Source organism: Rhinatrema bivittatum, chromosome 5 (genome assembly GCF_901001135.1).
Source record: "Rhinatrema bivittatum chromosome 5, aRhiBiv1.1, whole genome shotgun sequence".
Taxonomy (NCBI): domain Eukaryota; kingdom Metazoa; phylum Chordata; class Amphibia; order Gymnophiona; family Rhinatrematidae; genus Rhinatrema; species Rhinatrema bivittatum.
In genome coordinates, this window is record NC_042619.1 from 230,483,647 (window position 1) to 230,498,440 (window position 14,794).

Below are 14,794 nucleotides of genomic sequence, written 5' to 3' on the forward strand. Positions count from 1 at the left end.
GGGATGTAACCCCCACCCCTGTCTTCTCCTGTCCTTGAGGCGCCATCATAGTTACCCAGGATTACTGTTGGGAAAATGCTGTTTCAGGCTCGGTTTGCTGTAGGTGCTTTCCCCGCCCCGCCCCCAGCTTTATTTGCCCTGACTGGCTAGCTGCATGCTTTCCATGGCTGCCCCCACATTTGGGCTCTAGGCTTCTTAGTAACTTCTCTTGGGAACTGCTGGCCTTTATTTATTTGCTTGAGAAATATTAAAAAAAACAACAAAACAACAAATTCTCCGCTTTTGAGCTCTCAGAGTGAATGAATGATAAGACCGGGTTTTACAGGGCGCACTGTCTGGCTTGCTGACACCCCTAATCTCTCTATTTTCTGCCAAAACAATTGCGCAGAACCCTAGGTTTATTGATTGGATTAATTTTTCCCTGTTTTTGATTGTTTACGCTCCCGGGATTTTTGCAGCTCTTTTGTTAGTTATAATTGCTCCCGCATTAGAACATAAGACTTGCCATACTGGGTCAGACCTAAAGTCCAATCAAGCCCAGTATCCTGTTTCCAGCAGTGGCCAATCCAGGTCACAAGTACCTGGCAGGATCCCAAAGGATAGGTAGATTCCATGTTGCTTATCCCAAGGACAAGCAGTGGATTTCCACAAATCCACCTTAATAATTAGCATATGGACTTTTCCTCCAGGAATCTGTCCAAACCTTTTTTAAACCCAGCTACACCAATAGCTTTCACCACATCCTCTGGCAATGAATTCCACAGCTCAATTATACATTGAGTAAAAAAAATTTTGTTTTGAAAGAGTAAACAATTGGTTTGCATTTATCCGTTGCATTTCCCTCATTATTTTATAGACCTCTATCATATCTCCCCTCAGCTGTCTCTTCTCCAAGCTGAGGAGCCCTAACCTCTTTAGCCTTTCCTCATAGGGGAATCATTCCATCCCTTTTATCATTTTGCTTGCCCTTCTCTGTACCTTTTCTAATTCTGCTGTATCTTTCTTGAGATACAGTGACTAGAACTGCACACAATACTCAAGATGTGGTCACACCATGGAGCGATACAGAGGCATTATGATATCTATTTTATTCTCCATTCCTTTCCTAATAATTCCTAGCATTCTATTTACTTTCTTGGCTACTGCTGCAAACCAAGCAGAGGATTTCAACATATTATCCATGATGATGTCTAGATCCTTTTCCTGATTGGAGACTCCTAATATAGAATAGGGGTGTGCATTCATTTTCGCCGTATTGGCGATCCGCAACGTATATTACACTATTCGTAGTATTCATGGGGAAGCGAAACGTATCACGATTCCCCACGAATACACAAATCTTCGCCGAATTATACGGCCACCTAAATAAAAATTTAAACAAAACCCCCCACCCTCCTGACTTACCAAAACTCCCTGGTGGTCCAGCGGGGGGTCCGGGAGCCATCCCCTGCACTCTCACCCTCGGTGCCGGTTTCATCATGGCGCCGATAGCCTTTGTCACAGGGGCTACCGGTGCCATTGGTCAGCCCCTGTCACATGGTCATCGGTGCCATCTTGTGCTCCTACCATGTGACAGGGGCTGACCAATGGCACCGGTAGCCCCCCTATGACATAGTATGGGCAAAGGCTATCGGCGCCATTTTGAGTCCTGGCATTGGACGGCCGGCGTGCAGGAGGTTGCTCCCGGACCCCCGCTGGACTTTTGGCAAGTCTTGTGGGGGTCAGGAGGCCCCCCAAGCTGGCCAAAAGTCCCTGGGGGTCCAACGGGTGTCCTGGAGCAACCTCCTGCACGCTGGCCGTCCGATGCCAGTACCCAAAATGACACAGATAGCCTTTGCCCATACTATGTCACAGGGGCATGGTAGGAGCACAAGATGGCACCGATGCCCATATGACAGGGGCCTGACCAATGGCACCGGTAGCCCCTGTGACAAAGGCTATCGGTGCCATGATGAAACTGGCACAGAGGGTGTGAGAGTGCAGGGGATGGCTCCCGGACTCCCGCTGGACCACCAGGGAGTTTTGGTAAGTCTTGGGGGGGGTCAGGAGGGTAGGGGGGTAGTAGTTAATTTTAATTTTAGCTGGGACACGAATAGAAATCGCCGTATTAATGCATCGGGACGTCATACGGCCGAATGCAACGTATCTGCTCCCCGCCAAATCCGAATCACGAATGCCAACGTATGGCGTCCCTCTGCACATCCCTAATGTAGAATATTGCATTGTGTAGCTATAATTTAGATTGGTCTTCCCTAAGAGCATCACTTTGCAGTTGTCCATATTAAATGTCATCTGCCATTTGCATGCCAAGCCTCCCAGTCTTGTGAGGTCTTCTTGTAATTTGTACAATCTTGTGATTTAATAACTGTGAATAATTTTGCATCATCTGCAAATTTGATCATCTCACTCATTTTTCCTATTTCCAAGTCATTCATAAATATGTTAAAAGCAGTGGTTCCAGAGCAGATCCCTAGGGTACGCCAGTATTTATCTTTCTCCATTGAAACAATTGACCATTTAGCCCTTCTCTGTTTTCTATCTTTTAACCAGTTCACAATCCACAATAAGACATTGCCTTCTGTCCCATGACTTTTTTATTTCTTCAGAAGTGTCTCATGGGGGACTTTGTCAAATGTTTTCTGGAAATCCAGATGCACTATATCAACCTTTATCCACATGTTTGTTTATGCCTTCAAAAACGTACTTCTCTGGGCTAAATCCATGTTGGCTTTGTCCCATTAAATGACTATATGTTCAGTAATTTTTGCAGTCCTGGCCGTGAGCACCGTAGCCAGGCCCTTACCTCTTGATTCCCAGACCTGCTCCCGCCTCCGGAGTCCTGGCCTGCAGCCTGTTTGGCGGCGCTGCCCCGCTGGGGCAGCGCCGCCGTGAAGCTGCCAGTGGATGCCCTGCTCTAGGCGCACGTGCGCGCCACTTGGGCGCCTTTGTAACCCTTTTCCCGCCAGTGCTGACTCCGCCCAATACCTGACATCAGATGCCGCGGCCATCCAGCCTTTGCCTTGCAACAGGTTAGCATTCTGGTTTCCTGTTGCGTTGTGCCCCGGAGTGACCCGTTTGGCTACATCACTCCGTTCCTGCTTCAGTACCTGCTTGGTTCCTGCCTGCTTGCTACAGTTCCTGCCTGGTTCCAGAACCCGAGCCCAGTTACAGTATCTCTACTGTTCTAGTCTGGTTCCAGTTACCCGTCCTGATCCACAACCGCCTAAATCCCAGCAGCCGGGCCCCTACAGGCTCCTCCCGGGGGGGCTTCGGCTTCCAAGGGTGAAGTCACCTAAGTCCCAGTGGCCGGGCCCCTACGGGCTCCTCCCGGGGGAGCACCAGCTTGCAGGTTGAAGAGCATCTATGTCCTGCCTGAACATCTGCCTCCCGGCCTGCTGTTTATCAGAGGCATTGTCCATCCCTTCCTAGTCTCCAGCAGGTTGGCCCAAGGGTCCACTAAACTGAGACTCCCACAACAGTAATTTTGTTCTTTATGATAGTTACTACCATTTTGCCCGGCACTGATAGGTCTGTAGTTTCCTAGATCACCCCTAGAACCCTTCTTAAAAACTGGCATTACATTGGAAACCCTCCAACCTTCAGATACCATAGATAATTCTAAAGCTAGTTTACAAATTACTAATAGTATGCTTGCAATTTCATTTTTCAATTCTTTCAATACTCTGGGATGCATACCATCTGGTCTAGATGATTTGCTACTTTTTAGTTTGTCAGTTTGCCTTAAAACATCTTGCAGATTTCACTGAGATTTGTTTCAGCTCCTCTGTGTTGTCACTTTTAAATATCACTTCTGACATGGGTATCTTCCTTTGATGTAGGCTTGGCCACTACTGGCCAGCCTGAGGAGTGTGCAGACATGTGGTATATTAAATCAGAACAGAAAAACTTGGGGGTGGGGGGGGGGGGGGGGGAGTAGTATAAAGAATGTGGTATATGGCTTGCCCTCTTGCCGCCATCCTCCTGCACCTCCTCCTGACTTGGCACCCCAGGCAGGCACCTGCCTGCAGTGACTGCTCTGCTGTTACCTGCAGTCAGAAGCCCAAGACATATTTTAATATCTTGTCCTTGCACTCCAGAGGAATAATGATAATGATTATCAACTAACTCTCTTGGGGCACTCAAATGTCCTCAGCATGTAATCTGGGTTATCAATACTACTCTGATCTCTGACCCTTCGAGAGAATACAACTGGTGGAAAATACTATCTACACTATAACTCTCACTAATGCCTTCTAGCTCACAGTCAGCTTCTTCAAGAAAAGCATGGCTTTCCCAAGTCTTGGTCATTCCCACAATGTTACCAGAGCCAAATGGTGCCTTAATTTAGGCCTCAACTGAATGCTTTCCTTTAGTTACGCAATGGACCCCATGTGTGCGAGTGAGACCAATCTCTTTTCCAGCAGAAATTATAGGTCTCGGCGTATCTTGACGTTGCTCAGAGTACTGCAGATGGGAAGGTCTTGATGCACACGAGGTAGGTGCTTCCAGGTCTAGGCAGGAGGAGTAATTCCCAGCTGAGGGTCCTCTCACACTAGAGGAAGAGGTTGTAAAGGGTACAACCCGAGTCTCAGCTGTGTAAGTTGTTAGCTCAAATGCCTGCTCCAAGGCCACAAACGTGTTCTCCATTTTAAGAGTAACCTGTTTGAATCTGGCTGCTTCTGTGGAGACTTCTTAGAGCAGCCACGGATAGCTATGGGGAGTCTGCGGTAGTAGCAACAGCAACAGGAGAAAAGGTCCTGCAGCAGCACAAAGGAGAACAGAGGAAGAGGATGTAGTAGCATCGGTATCACTGAGGTTGGGCTGCACCCAGGACTAAAGCAATGAAAGGCAGTGTAGAAACAGAAGTGCTGCAGTGGGTGAAGATGGCTGCAATACCCTTTCAATTCCACTTCTGATTCTTCTTTCCCTTGTTTTTACAGGCAGAGAGTAGCAAAACCCGTAGAACATAAGAACTGCTAAATTGGATCAGACCAAGGGCCCATCATCATGCCTTTGACAGTGGCAAGAAGGTGCCTACGAAGAAGCAAAACTGTCCATCTGCCACCATACTATTCCCTCCCCAATTTCACTGCTCCTTCCCTGCTCTGGGCTGCCGACTAAGCTGGCCGGGGCTGCACCTCCCAGCAAGCTCTGCTCCTCTAGGAACCAGGAGAGACACCTGAGAGCTATGTCAGATCGCCAAGTATCATCAGCAGCAATGTCTGCAGCCCAGGGATGCTAAGGGGAGGAACTGGCTCTCTTTCCATTTCCTTCTGCGTCTTCCTTCTTGCAGTGCCTCTCGCTCACTTCCGTTACCTTCTTTACAGTATCAATACTCTTCTTCTTTACCCTCCCCTTGCTGGTTAGTGTGGTTTTCCACCTCCAGTTTCACTTTGTTCTTACCTAGATGATCCTGGTATCTTTTTTTTTACTTCTCTTCTCAAACTATTAATTCTTACTATTAGATTTGGTGACTTTAATATACACTGGATACCTCAGACAGCACCACATCTTTTCAGTCCCTCTGTCTTCCTATTCCTCCAACTCATAATGCCGGTGGTCCCTATCTCGATCTCGTCCTCTTTAGATCATGCTCGCTATCTCTCCGTCTCTCCTACCCCCCCTGTCCATTCACTCTGTCATCTACTTTGATGTTTTCTTCTGTGTTTAAGCCACTCCTTCTGTTCCACTGTCATCTCATCTGGGACTTGGGTCAACTCACTTTTCACCTTCATGCTCTACTCCTTCTGAATTTCAGCTATGTGACTAACTTAGCTTTGTCTTTTCTCTTTGGATCCCCTGCGTACATTTATCCTCTCAGCTGTAACAGACCCAATTCCCCAACCCTGACTGAACTCCTCCCTCCAGCTCCAAGGGAGCCGACTCAGTCAGGCTGAATCATGGTGAAAGAAAACTTAGGAACTGCCAAGACTATTGTGCATTCAACTCCCCTCGATCTCCTCTTTGTCTCTGCCTTGGCACATGCTAAAAAGGATATATACTACCAAACCCTAATCCTTTCCTCTGACAACCATCCTAGGCACTTCCTTTCTTTTCCCGCTGCTCCCTGACATCCAATGCCTGTTGCCTCCTCTTAAAAGCTTGCCTTCTTTTGAGATACATGACTACGGAAACCGCTTCCTAGCTGGCCTTCCCAAATATCCTCTCTGCCATCTACAACAACGCCACCAGAACTCTGCAGCTAGGCCTCTCTCTCTGTCACCTTCCTTGATACTCGCACACGTCTTCTTCTTGCTTCCCTCCACTGGCTCCCTGTCAGATGCCGCTCTCTTGTAAACATCTGGTTCTCACGAAGAAGTGCAGTCTTGGCTCACATCGTCCTCACCTTTCTCTTTTGGCTCACCGATAGTTTGCTCCTCTTTGGTCAGTATGAGGGGGTTGCTGAAGGGTGCTGTGAACAGGCTTTTCTCCCTTCCACTGGAACCAACGGCCTTTCTGATATCCAAGAGGCTCCCACTCTGGGTTCCGGTCTTGGTTAAAGATGAGACTTTTTTTTTTTTGACCCGGCGCCTTCGTCTTTTATTTTCGGCTCCCAGGTCAATTGGAAGCAGGGCTGGGATCCAGGAACTTGAGCCTCCCTCTGCAACTAACCAGGGATTCCCTGCCCCCCCCCCCCCAGTTTTTATATCCCGTTCCCAAACTCAAGTAGCCCGTTCATTGCAGCGACACTCCTCTGCCAGGGAACATAGACCAGGGCTCCCTCTGGAGCCCTGCATTTGTGGGGCCTAAGTCCAGCAATGAGATGCTACCCCTGTGCAAGGGCTGGGACCCCTGGGGTAGCATCTCCGGCCCTGGTGGATGTGGGGAATGGGAGATCTGGCTTGAGAATCGAAGTCAGGGTCTTCATAGGGCAGTGCACGGCTTCACTGCTGGGCCAGCGGGCTGGCCCCCAGGACCACTTCTTCAGTCTTGCCTTTCACAATCCCTAAACTGCTCTGCTCCATAGCCACTTGGTTAATCTGTTCTCTCTTTTTATCAGTTTGTAAATTTCCTTGACCTTTCACCTTGAAGTGTTGGAAATAAAAATAATAAATAAACCGCCTCCCAATTTCCAGCAGTCATTGTTAAAGGATGCCCTGAACCCAGGGTGACCTCCCTGACCATTATGTTAAATAATCGGTTATGGATATAGCCTCCATTAATTTGTCTAATACCTCTTTGAATCCAGTTAAATTATTTGCCTCCAGAACATTTTTATGGGAAATGAATTCCACCAGTTACCTCCGAGTCATGTGAAGGTGGTCTTCCTTGGGTTTGTTTTAAACCTGCTATCTGGTAGCTTCATTGCGTTTCCCCCCCCCCCCCCCACGACCCTTTCACCCCCAGATTCATGCATTATGAGTATTCTCCGGAACTTTCTGGGTTAGGCCAGTTAGCTTAGTTGGGTCTAAAAAAGGTTTGGACAAGTTCCTGGAGAAGTCCATAAACTATTAGTCACGCTGATTTAGGGAATAGCAAACAGCTTATTATCAGATTAGGGCTAAATATCAGATTAGTATCTTGGGGATCTAATGTTTGGGTACTTGCCAGGTTCTTATGGCCTGGATTGGCCACTGCTGGAGACAGGATGCTGGGCTTGATGGACCCTTGGTCTGACCCAGCATGGCAACTTCTTATGTTCTTACCTGGAAACTCCAGGACTTTGCATAAATAGCAGGGTCTCTGGGTGGGATTTCACTGTTTATTGCTCCAGCTCCTCCTCTTCAAGCAGCGTGCAGGGAACAGGAGGAGAGGGGCTGAAGAAGAGAGCAGAGCAATCTTTTTCTGCTCTCCTCAGTCAGCTCCGGCCTCAACCCCTCCAGTCAACAGGTAAGGAAGTGAGGAGAAACAGAAAGGGATGGGGCTGAAGCAGACAGAGCAGCCTGCAGCTCTCTGTGATCCTAGGACTTTGGACGCAGCAGAGAACAGAGTGGAGGGGAAGGAAGAAGACAGCCCCTCAGAGCACAAGTCAGGGAGCTGTGAGTGATTTATGGCAGAGAGACTGCTGGGGGGTCATCCTTTGAGGGAGGAGAGTGGAAAAAGAGAGAGAGAGAGAGAGAAAGAGTGTGTGGGGGAGGGAGTGTAGATTAGCTGGGGTGGGATGGAAAAAGGAGAAGGATGTGCAAAGCTCTCTGTCCCTCCCACCCTTCAATGAACACCAATCTCAGGGTGACCACATCTCTAAAGTTCCCAGATATGATAATGAGATATGGGTGCCAAATTCACTGAGCATTTTCCCCACAGACAACACGGGGAAAGCCCTTTAGTACACCAACCCCCACAGTGAATATATAATAGGGAACTATTTACTGTCTCTGCAGCACCTTTCATCTCTCTCCCTTCAGTCCTCTCTTTTCCAAGCTCCTTGTTCCATACACCTCACTACCTCTCCTAAGCGTGCTCCGCCCCTGTTTGAGAGGCTGCGACCAGAACGGCACGCCGCACTCCAGAGGTGGGCAGCACGCCACGGATTTGGGAAGTGGCAGAATTAACGCTCTCTGTTCATCTGGTAAACCCTGTCTCAATCATTCCTTAGCCTTCTCTGAGCCTTTTTGACTTCTGTTTTGAAAAAGGAATTGACATTTGCTCCTCCCGTAGCTTTAACCACGTCGTATATTAATCAATGGAATCACTTGTTTTGCCGAGTACTCTTAATCCACAATATTACACACACACACATTTAAATAATAGATAATCAAACTACCCACAGCCCAGGCATGCCCTGCAGGTATTTTAACCTGGGGGGGGGGTTTGATGAAATAGTTGATTTAATTTTTGCCCACACAAATTTGTGCCCATTTTTGGAGTGGGCACTTTATTTATTCTTTTTTAGGAAAAACCATGTGGGTCGCTTTTATTATTGAATAGTACCTGTGTAAGTGCCTCTCCCAACCTAATCCCACCCCGGGGGGGAAATCTCCAAAGATGCGTGGGTAAAGCTGTCACTGGGTGGGAGATCATGAGAAAGCCCCTTTCCGTAAGGAAATCAGAAAGAGCCTGTCATTTTTGCCCCCCACCCCTCCCCAATCTTGTGGACAATTTTGTGGAACTGTAACAGAGCAAAAGGAAGCCGTGGAAAGTGAGTTAGCAAGAGATTAATGCACAGGGCTGAGCATGGAATAGTCTGGGGCAAGTCTCACAAACTCTTTTCTGTTACATTTACAACACAGATTTGGTCAGAGAAGTTCAAGGAGCACAAGCATCGCTTTCTTTTAAGGTAACTGAAGCGATTCGGTTAGAAACAAGCCACTATATCTCTCAGCCTCCTCCTGTGGCTTAGTAGCAGCTCAGGGAAAAACCCCTCTTATCCACAGTGACCTGGAGAAGGCTCGACTCCTCGCACACCTTAAATCAGGAATGGCAGGAAAAAGCGCCTGGAGGGGCCAAGATGATGCAGGCGAGCCCCCGCCCGCCTAACAATCTGTGCTTTTTAAATCCTTCATGGCCTTCTCACCCTTCCCTCCCCATCCCCTCTGCCTTAGCTAAAGCCTGAGCAGTTCCGCCTAACTCCCCCCCCCCCCCCCCACCCATGGGTCTGATGTACTAAGGCATCCCCCATTCCATCTCTATGGGGAAAAACTTTAGTCAATCAGGCTCGTAGGCTCCATGGGAAACTCTCCCCCCCTCCCCACCATTTTTTTTTTTTTGCACCGTGCCTCCAGGGGGACTTATCTCCATCCCCCCCTAAGACCACCCTGCAGGAGCTCCCGGAAGCGCGCCATCCATTAAGAAGGCATGCTCCATCAGGGTCAACCCAGAAAGACCCAGTACTTGGCTTAAAGGAGGGGGCAGGACTTTTTTGGGGGGGGGGGGGGATAAAGTTGATATCAAGTTTTTTTTTTGTTTTTTTTAAATTTATGTATTTATAACAAATGAGTCAACATTAAAATGTCATCTGTCTGCAAGGGAATTCCCCGGCACTTCTGACTTCCTCTGCACAGAGCTGTGTCACCGGGCTTAACGTCGCTTAGCACTCTCGCGCGGTACCTAGAAAGCTGGAAGGGTTTTGTGTAGAGCGCTCCGGCTGGCCCGAAATCATATCAAGAGATTATTACAAAATTATGAGAGAGTTCTTAAAACAGAGTTACAGCATTAGCCCTGAGGATAAACTATAAAGGCTCCAACAGATGACTCTGAGGTTCTGAATGCCTGCTTCCTCGGGGCAGATGGCTCCCCCTCCTACCTGTGTTCTGTATATCGCCACAGTGGGCTGAATGATTTAGTCAACATCAGCTGATCACCTGACTAATGAAAGAAAAAAAAAAAAATCAGCTGACCACCCTTGCTAGCTGGCTTCAGTTTAATTGCTTGTCTCCATAGCACTTTATCATGTGAGCCAGGACTGAAGCAGCTGTCATTGCTTCAGAAAAAAAAAAAAAAAAAAAAAAAAGAGGGGGAACTGGGCCCCTCGTTCCCACCCCTTCCTTCTCTCTCTCCCCCCCCCCCCCCTCATTTTCCTCTCTCTCTTAACTGTTTAGAGACTGAGGGGGTCCCGGCAGGGAACTCAACGTGCAAAAAAAAAAAAAAAAAAAAAGCATCTCCGTGCCTTGCAACAGGCTGCCTGGCCCCCACTTCTCCTTCCAAAGCGGGGGTTTCTTTAAGGGGGAGGGAGGCAGAAAGGACAGAAGAGGGAGACGGAGAGAAAAAGCAGCGCATTCCTCAGCTCTCAGTCAGTCCTGGCAGGCTGTCAGGCATTCCCCAGTTCACAGAACAGAGATGCATTAGTCAGAGCTGGGAGGACCACACACTTTGTACCACTTCCAGGCTCACTCCGGCTGAGCCGTGGCAAGAAAGGGGGCCGCAACACCCCCCCCCCCCTTTTCACCCCAGCCACCCTCGGCCACCATGAAATAAAAGCCACCACTTACCCGAAGCGGCAGCTTAGTCAGAGAAGGGTCCAGCTAATCAGAAGAGCAGGTTGATCCAGTCCTAGGCTCACCCCCCCCCCTCCCATCCCACCCCCCACTGCACGCAAGGACCTGTAGCTCTAATTTACCCATTGACTTGGCTCAAGGTAAGCAGGCGAACTACAATTCCATGCATGCAACGGGATAAAAACCAGGCGTGGATCAGGCCTGTCCCGAGCAAATAGGGAGCCAGTTAGGAAGGAACTCTTATGTTAGAAAGTGAAATAAACCACAGCTTAAAACAGGTGCTGGCTCGGGACTCCCAGGAAGCCCCGAGGTCTGGGGAAGCAATCCCGTGCCCCTAAAGGACATTATCCTCCTTCCCCTCTTCTAACCTTGCAGTGAGTGCCTCCGGCAGCGCCGCACTTAGATCCCACTTCAGCTTGCCTTTTCGGCACCGGGAGTAACTCGACGGCTCGGGAGCTGGAAGAAACGAAATAAAAAAATAGACAAGATTTAAAAGAACAACAACAAAAAAAAATGCACAAAATAAAGACAATATTTCAACATAAAACCTGGCTCCTGATCCAGATGACCTCATCCCTCCCTCCACCTAAGCCCCGGGTTCGCCCTACTTATCCCCCCTCCCAATCAGTGGCCAACAGACATTTCAGTGGCGCCCGTACCCGGAGTCAGTGGATGCCAGCTCCTCCGAGACGACTTCTGCCGCACATGCCGTGGTCCATTCACTATAGCCACAGGCACACAACTCTCCCTCCTCCTCCCCTCCCAGTCTCCTCCCCTCCACCAGCGGCCGGCCTGGCCCTGAATTCCCCGCTCCGCAGAGGGACCGTCCCCGAGGGCACCCTCCCTGCTACCCGGGCAGATCTGCGGCTCTAGCCGGGAAAGTCCTGGCTTTGACTTCGAAAGCCTGACATTACATAGAAGAGAACCACTTTTCCGCCTGCTGCATGATTCCTGTGCAGCTTCTCTGTGGGTTCTGCGGTTAAGCTTAAAGTGTGTTTCATCACAACCCCAAAAAAAAAAAGTAGTTAATGCCCTCCTTTGAAGTCTACACCTAGTCAAGTACATAGGAGGGGGGTGGGGAGCCTTCATATATGCCCGCACGCTTGCGACGTCCTTCTTTATTTGTACCCGTGGATTCTGCACGCGTGCTCGGCTTTCAAAACTCGTCCCGGGTCAAAGGAGCCACCCAGATTTCCACTGCTTTCCCGGCGGGGGTTACCTTTTCCGCGTCCACACGCGTGCGCTACCGACAGAGCGTTATTAGCTCCGCCCCGGGAACACCTCCGCGCAAAGCGGGTAATACGTACGTACGTGGGTTGAGGAGGGCGAGCAAAAAAAAAAAAAAAAAAGTTGTTTTTTTTTCCTCCCAGGTAAATCGGGATTTACCCAGGCAGATGGCTTTGGGAAAATTCTTGTGGCACGGTACAGAAACAATTTTAGCCGGAAAATTCTATATAATATGACCGAGGTCTGAAACCCGGGGAGGAGGAGCACTCTTGCTCTATATCCCATGATTGTAAAAGAACCATGTGCCCTTTAACTTTAAAAAACGGCGTGCGTGGAGGACGTCAAGGGGAAAATGACGATGCCCGTGCCGAGCAGCAAAGCGCCCGCATGCTCGTAGTACCTGAAGGTGTAAGTATCTCCACACTTCGCTCTCGCTGGTCGTGGGGCTGAGTTTCCGGGGAAGCAACTGCAGGCGCCCAGGTGATAAGAACATAAGAAATTTGCCATGCTGGGTCAGACCAAGGGTCCATCAAGCCCAGCAGAGGCCAAACCAGGCCACAAGAACCTGGCAATTACCCAAACACTAAGAAGATCCCATGCTACTGATGAAATTGGTGTATGTTGTAGACTGATGCAATTAATAGCAGTGGCTATTCCCTAAGTAAATTTGATTAATAGCCATTAATGGATTTCTCCTCCAAGAACTTATCCAAACCTTTTTTGAACCCAGCTACACTAACTGCACTAACCACATCCTCTGGCAACAAATTCCAGAGCTTTATTGTGCATTGAGTGAAAAAGAATTTTCTCCGATTAGTCTTAAATGTGCTACTTGCTAACTTCATGGAATGCCCCCTAGTCCTTCTATTATTCATTTTTATTCTACATGCATATTTTTCTCTCCCCGTTCCCCCCCCCCCCCCCCCCGGGAATGCCTACCTGTAAAGCAGCTAAACGTCAGGGCTTTATTTAGTCCATGTTCACATGAGGGATCCAGCCGTCTGACTCTGTGGTTAGTGGCCTAGAACCTGTCTGAAAACTGCAGGGTGCAGCCTGGGGTATGCTTTATGCAGGTTACCCCCAATGCCTTCTGTTTTGCATAGTAACTGCCACTCCATGCAGGTTACCCCAGTTAACCTAGGTTACCCGTTTTCTTCAGTTCCATCCTTTAGCTACTAGGGATTCTCCATGTTTATCCCATGCCTTTTTGAACTGCAACAGAGTGGACACGCCTGAAGGAGCAGAGAGAATGAAAAGTGATTTAAGAAAGCTTGAAGAGTGGTTGAAGATTTGGCAGCTGGGATTCAATGCCAAGAAATGCAGAGTCACGGCATCTGGGGTGCGGTAATCCAAAAGTGTTGTATATGATAGAGGGTGAAAGACTGATGTGCATGGACCAAGAGAGAGACCTTGAGGTAATAGTGTCTGGCGATCTGAAGACGGTGAAGCAATGTGACAAAGCAGTAGCTAAAGCCAGAAGAATGCTGGGCTGCATAGAGAGGGAAATAACCAGCAGGAAAAAGGAGGTGATAATCCCCTTGTACAAGTCATTGATGAGGCCTCACCTGGAGTACTGTGATCAGTTCTGGACCCGTATTGTTTGATGTTTAATGAGGAACGGTGATGTTTCTGTTTTTCCATTTTTGTACTGCATATGGAGTCTGTCTCGTTACAGTTTCCAATTCAGCTTTTGTCTGCATGTTTCTAGTTATACTTTGTGTCTTTATTCTGTATTTGGTTACGGTCTCTCTGTGTTCTGCATGTGTGACTGAGGTGAGGTATTTTGCTAGCATGTAGTCTCTGTGTAAGGATCTATAACAGCTTGGCTTGTTCTGTCTTCCTAATATCAGGTGTATTCATGTTTTAGGGCCTGGTGTAATAGTTGCAGTGTTGCCTTTTCATAGTTAGGTTGTTACTATTTGAGTGCTGGCAGTTAGTGCTGTTTTCATATGAGAGGTTTACTATATTGTAATTAAGTTTACTTAAAGCTTTCTGATGGCCGACATGCTTTACAATAGTCCCAATACAATATGGCTGCAGGTGCCTTTTATGGCATTTTCTGGTTGGTACCGCAGCAGTGCATGTAATCACACAAGTTATAAGTGATATTTTTAACTTAAAACACAGAATATTCTTTTTCATGTAAAATCTGTTACTATAAATGGATATTTTAAAATTATTTGTGGGAAGGGTGGGGCCAGGAGTGTGTGAAAGGCTGTAAGGGTCACTTCTGACACCAAATACCCTTGCACCAGCTCTGGCTGCACTGACTCCACAAGAGAAAGCAGGATTCCATCTGGAGCTGTGCTACTTTGGGTTAGTGGCTCTCCCCAGTCTCAGCCAACGGTTAATTTTCTCTTTTTATAAACCCAGGGAACAGTATTGGTCACTTCTGGTACCCCTCCCCTGGAGTTGGTAGGCAGAGCAGAGCCTGGGGAACCATGAAAGCAGCAGCCCATGTAGCCTGAAGTCGGTAGGGAATGCACTGGAGTGGTGGGAGGGTTGCAGAGAAGTGGAGGCAACCTACAGGCACAGGAGGGAAGGAGTTAAGCCAGGAGGGAAGTGCCTGTGCAGTGTTGGGGAAGCTTCTGTCTGAGGTGACTGTACTGAGCTCTGAGAGAAGCAACTGGCTGAAGAACAAGTGAGCTCCCTAGAGAATGAGATTGGGAAAGGGAGGGGACTGCTACAGAATG

The 14,794-nt window shown here is 48.4% G+C and overlaps 1 long non-coding RNA gene across 1 annotated transcript in view; it reads right to left on the reverse strand.

The window, feature by feature from the left end:
- Nucleotides 1-11,242: 11,242 nt before the first annotated feature.
- Nucleotides 11,243-14,794, reverse strand: part of LOC115092521 — a 74,579-nt gene continuing 71,027 nt past the window's right edge. Inside the window, exon 3 of the long non-coding RNA XR_003857017.1 lies at nucleotides 11,243-11,330. This is a non-coding gene — a long non-coding RNA (uncharacterized LOC115092521). The remainder of the gene's footprint in view (nucleotides 11,331-14,794) is intronic.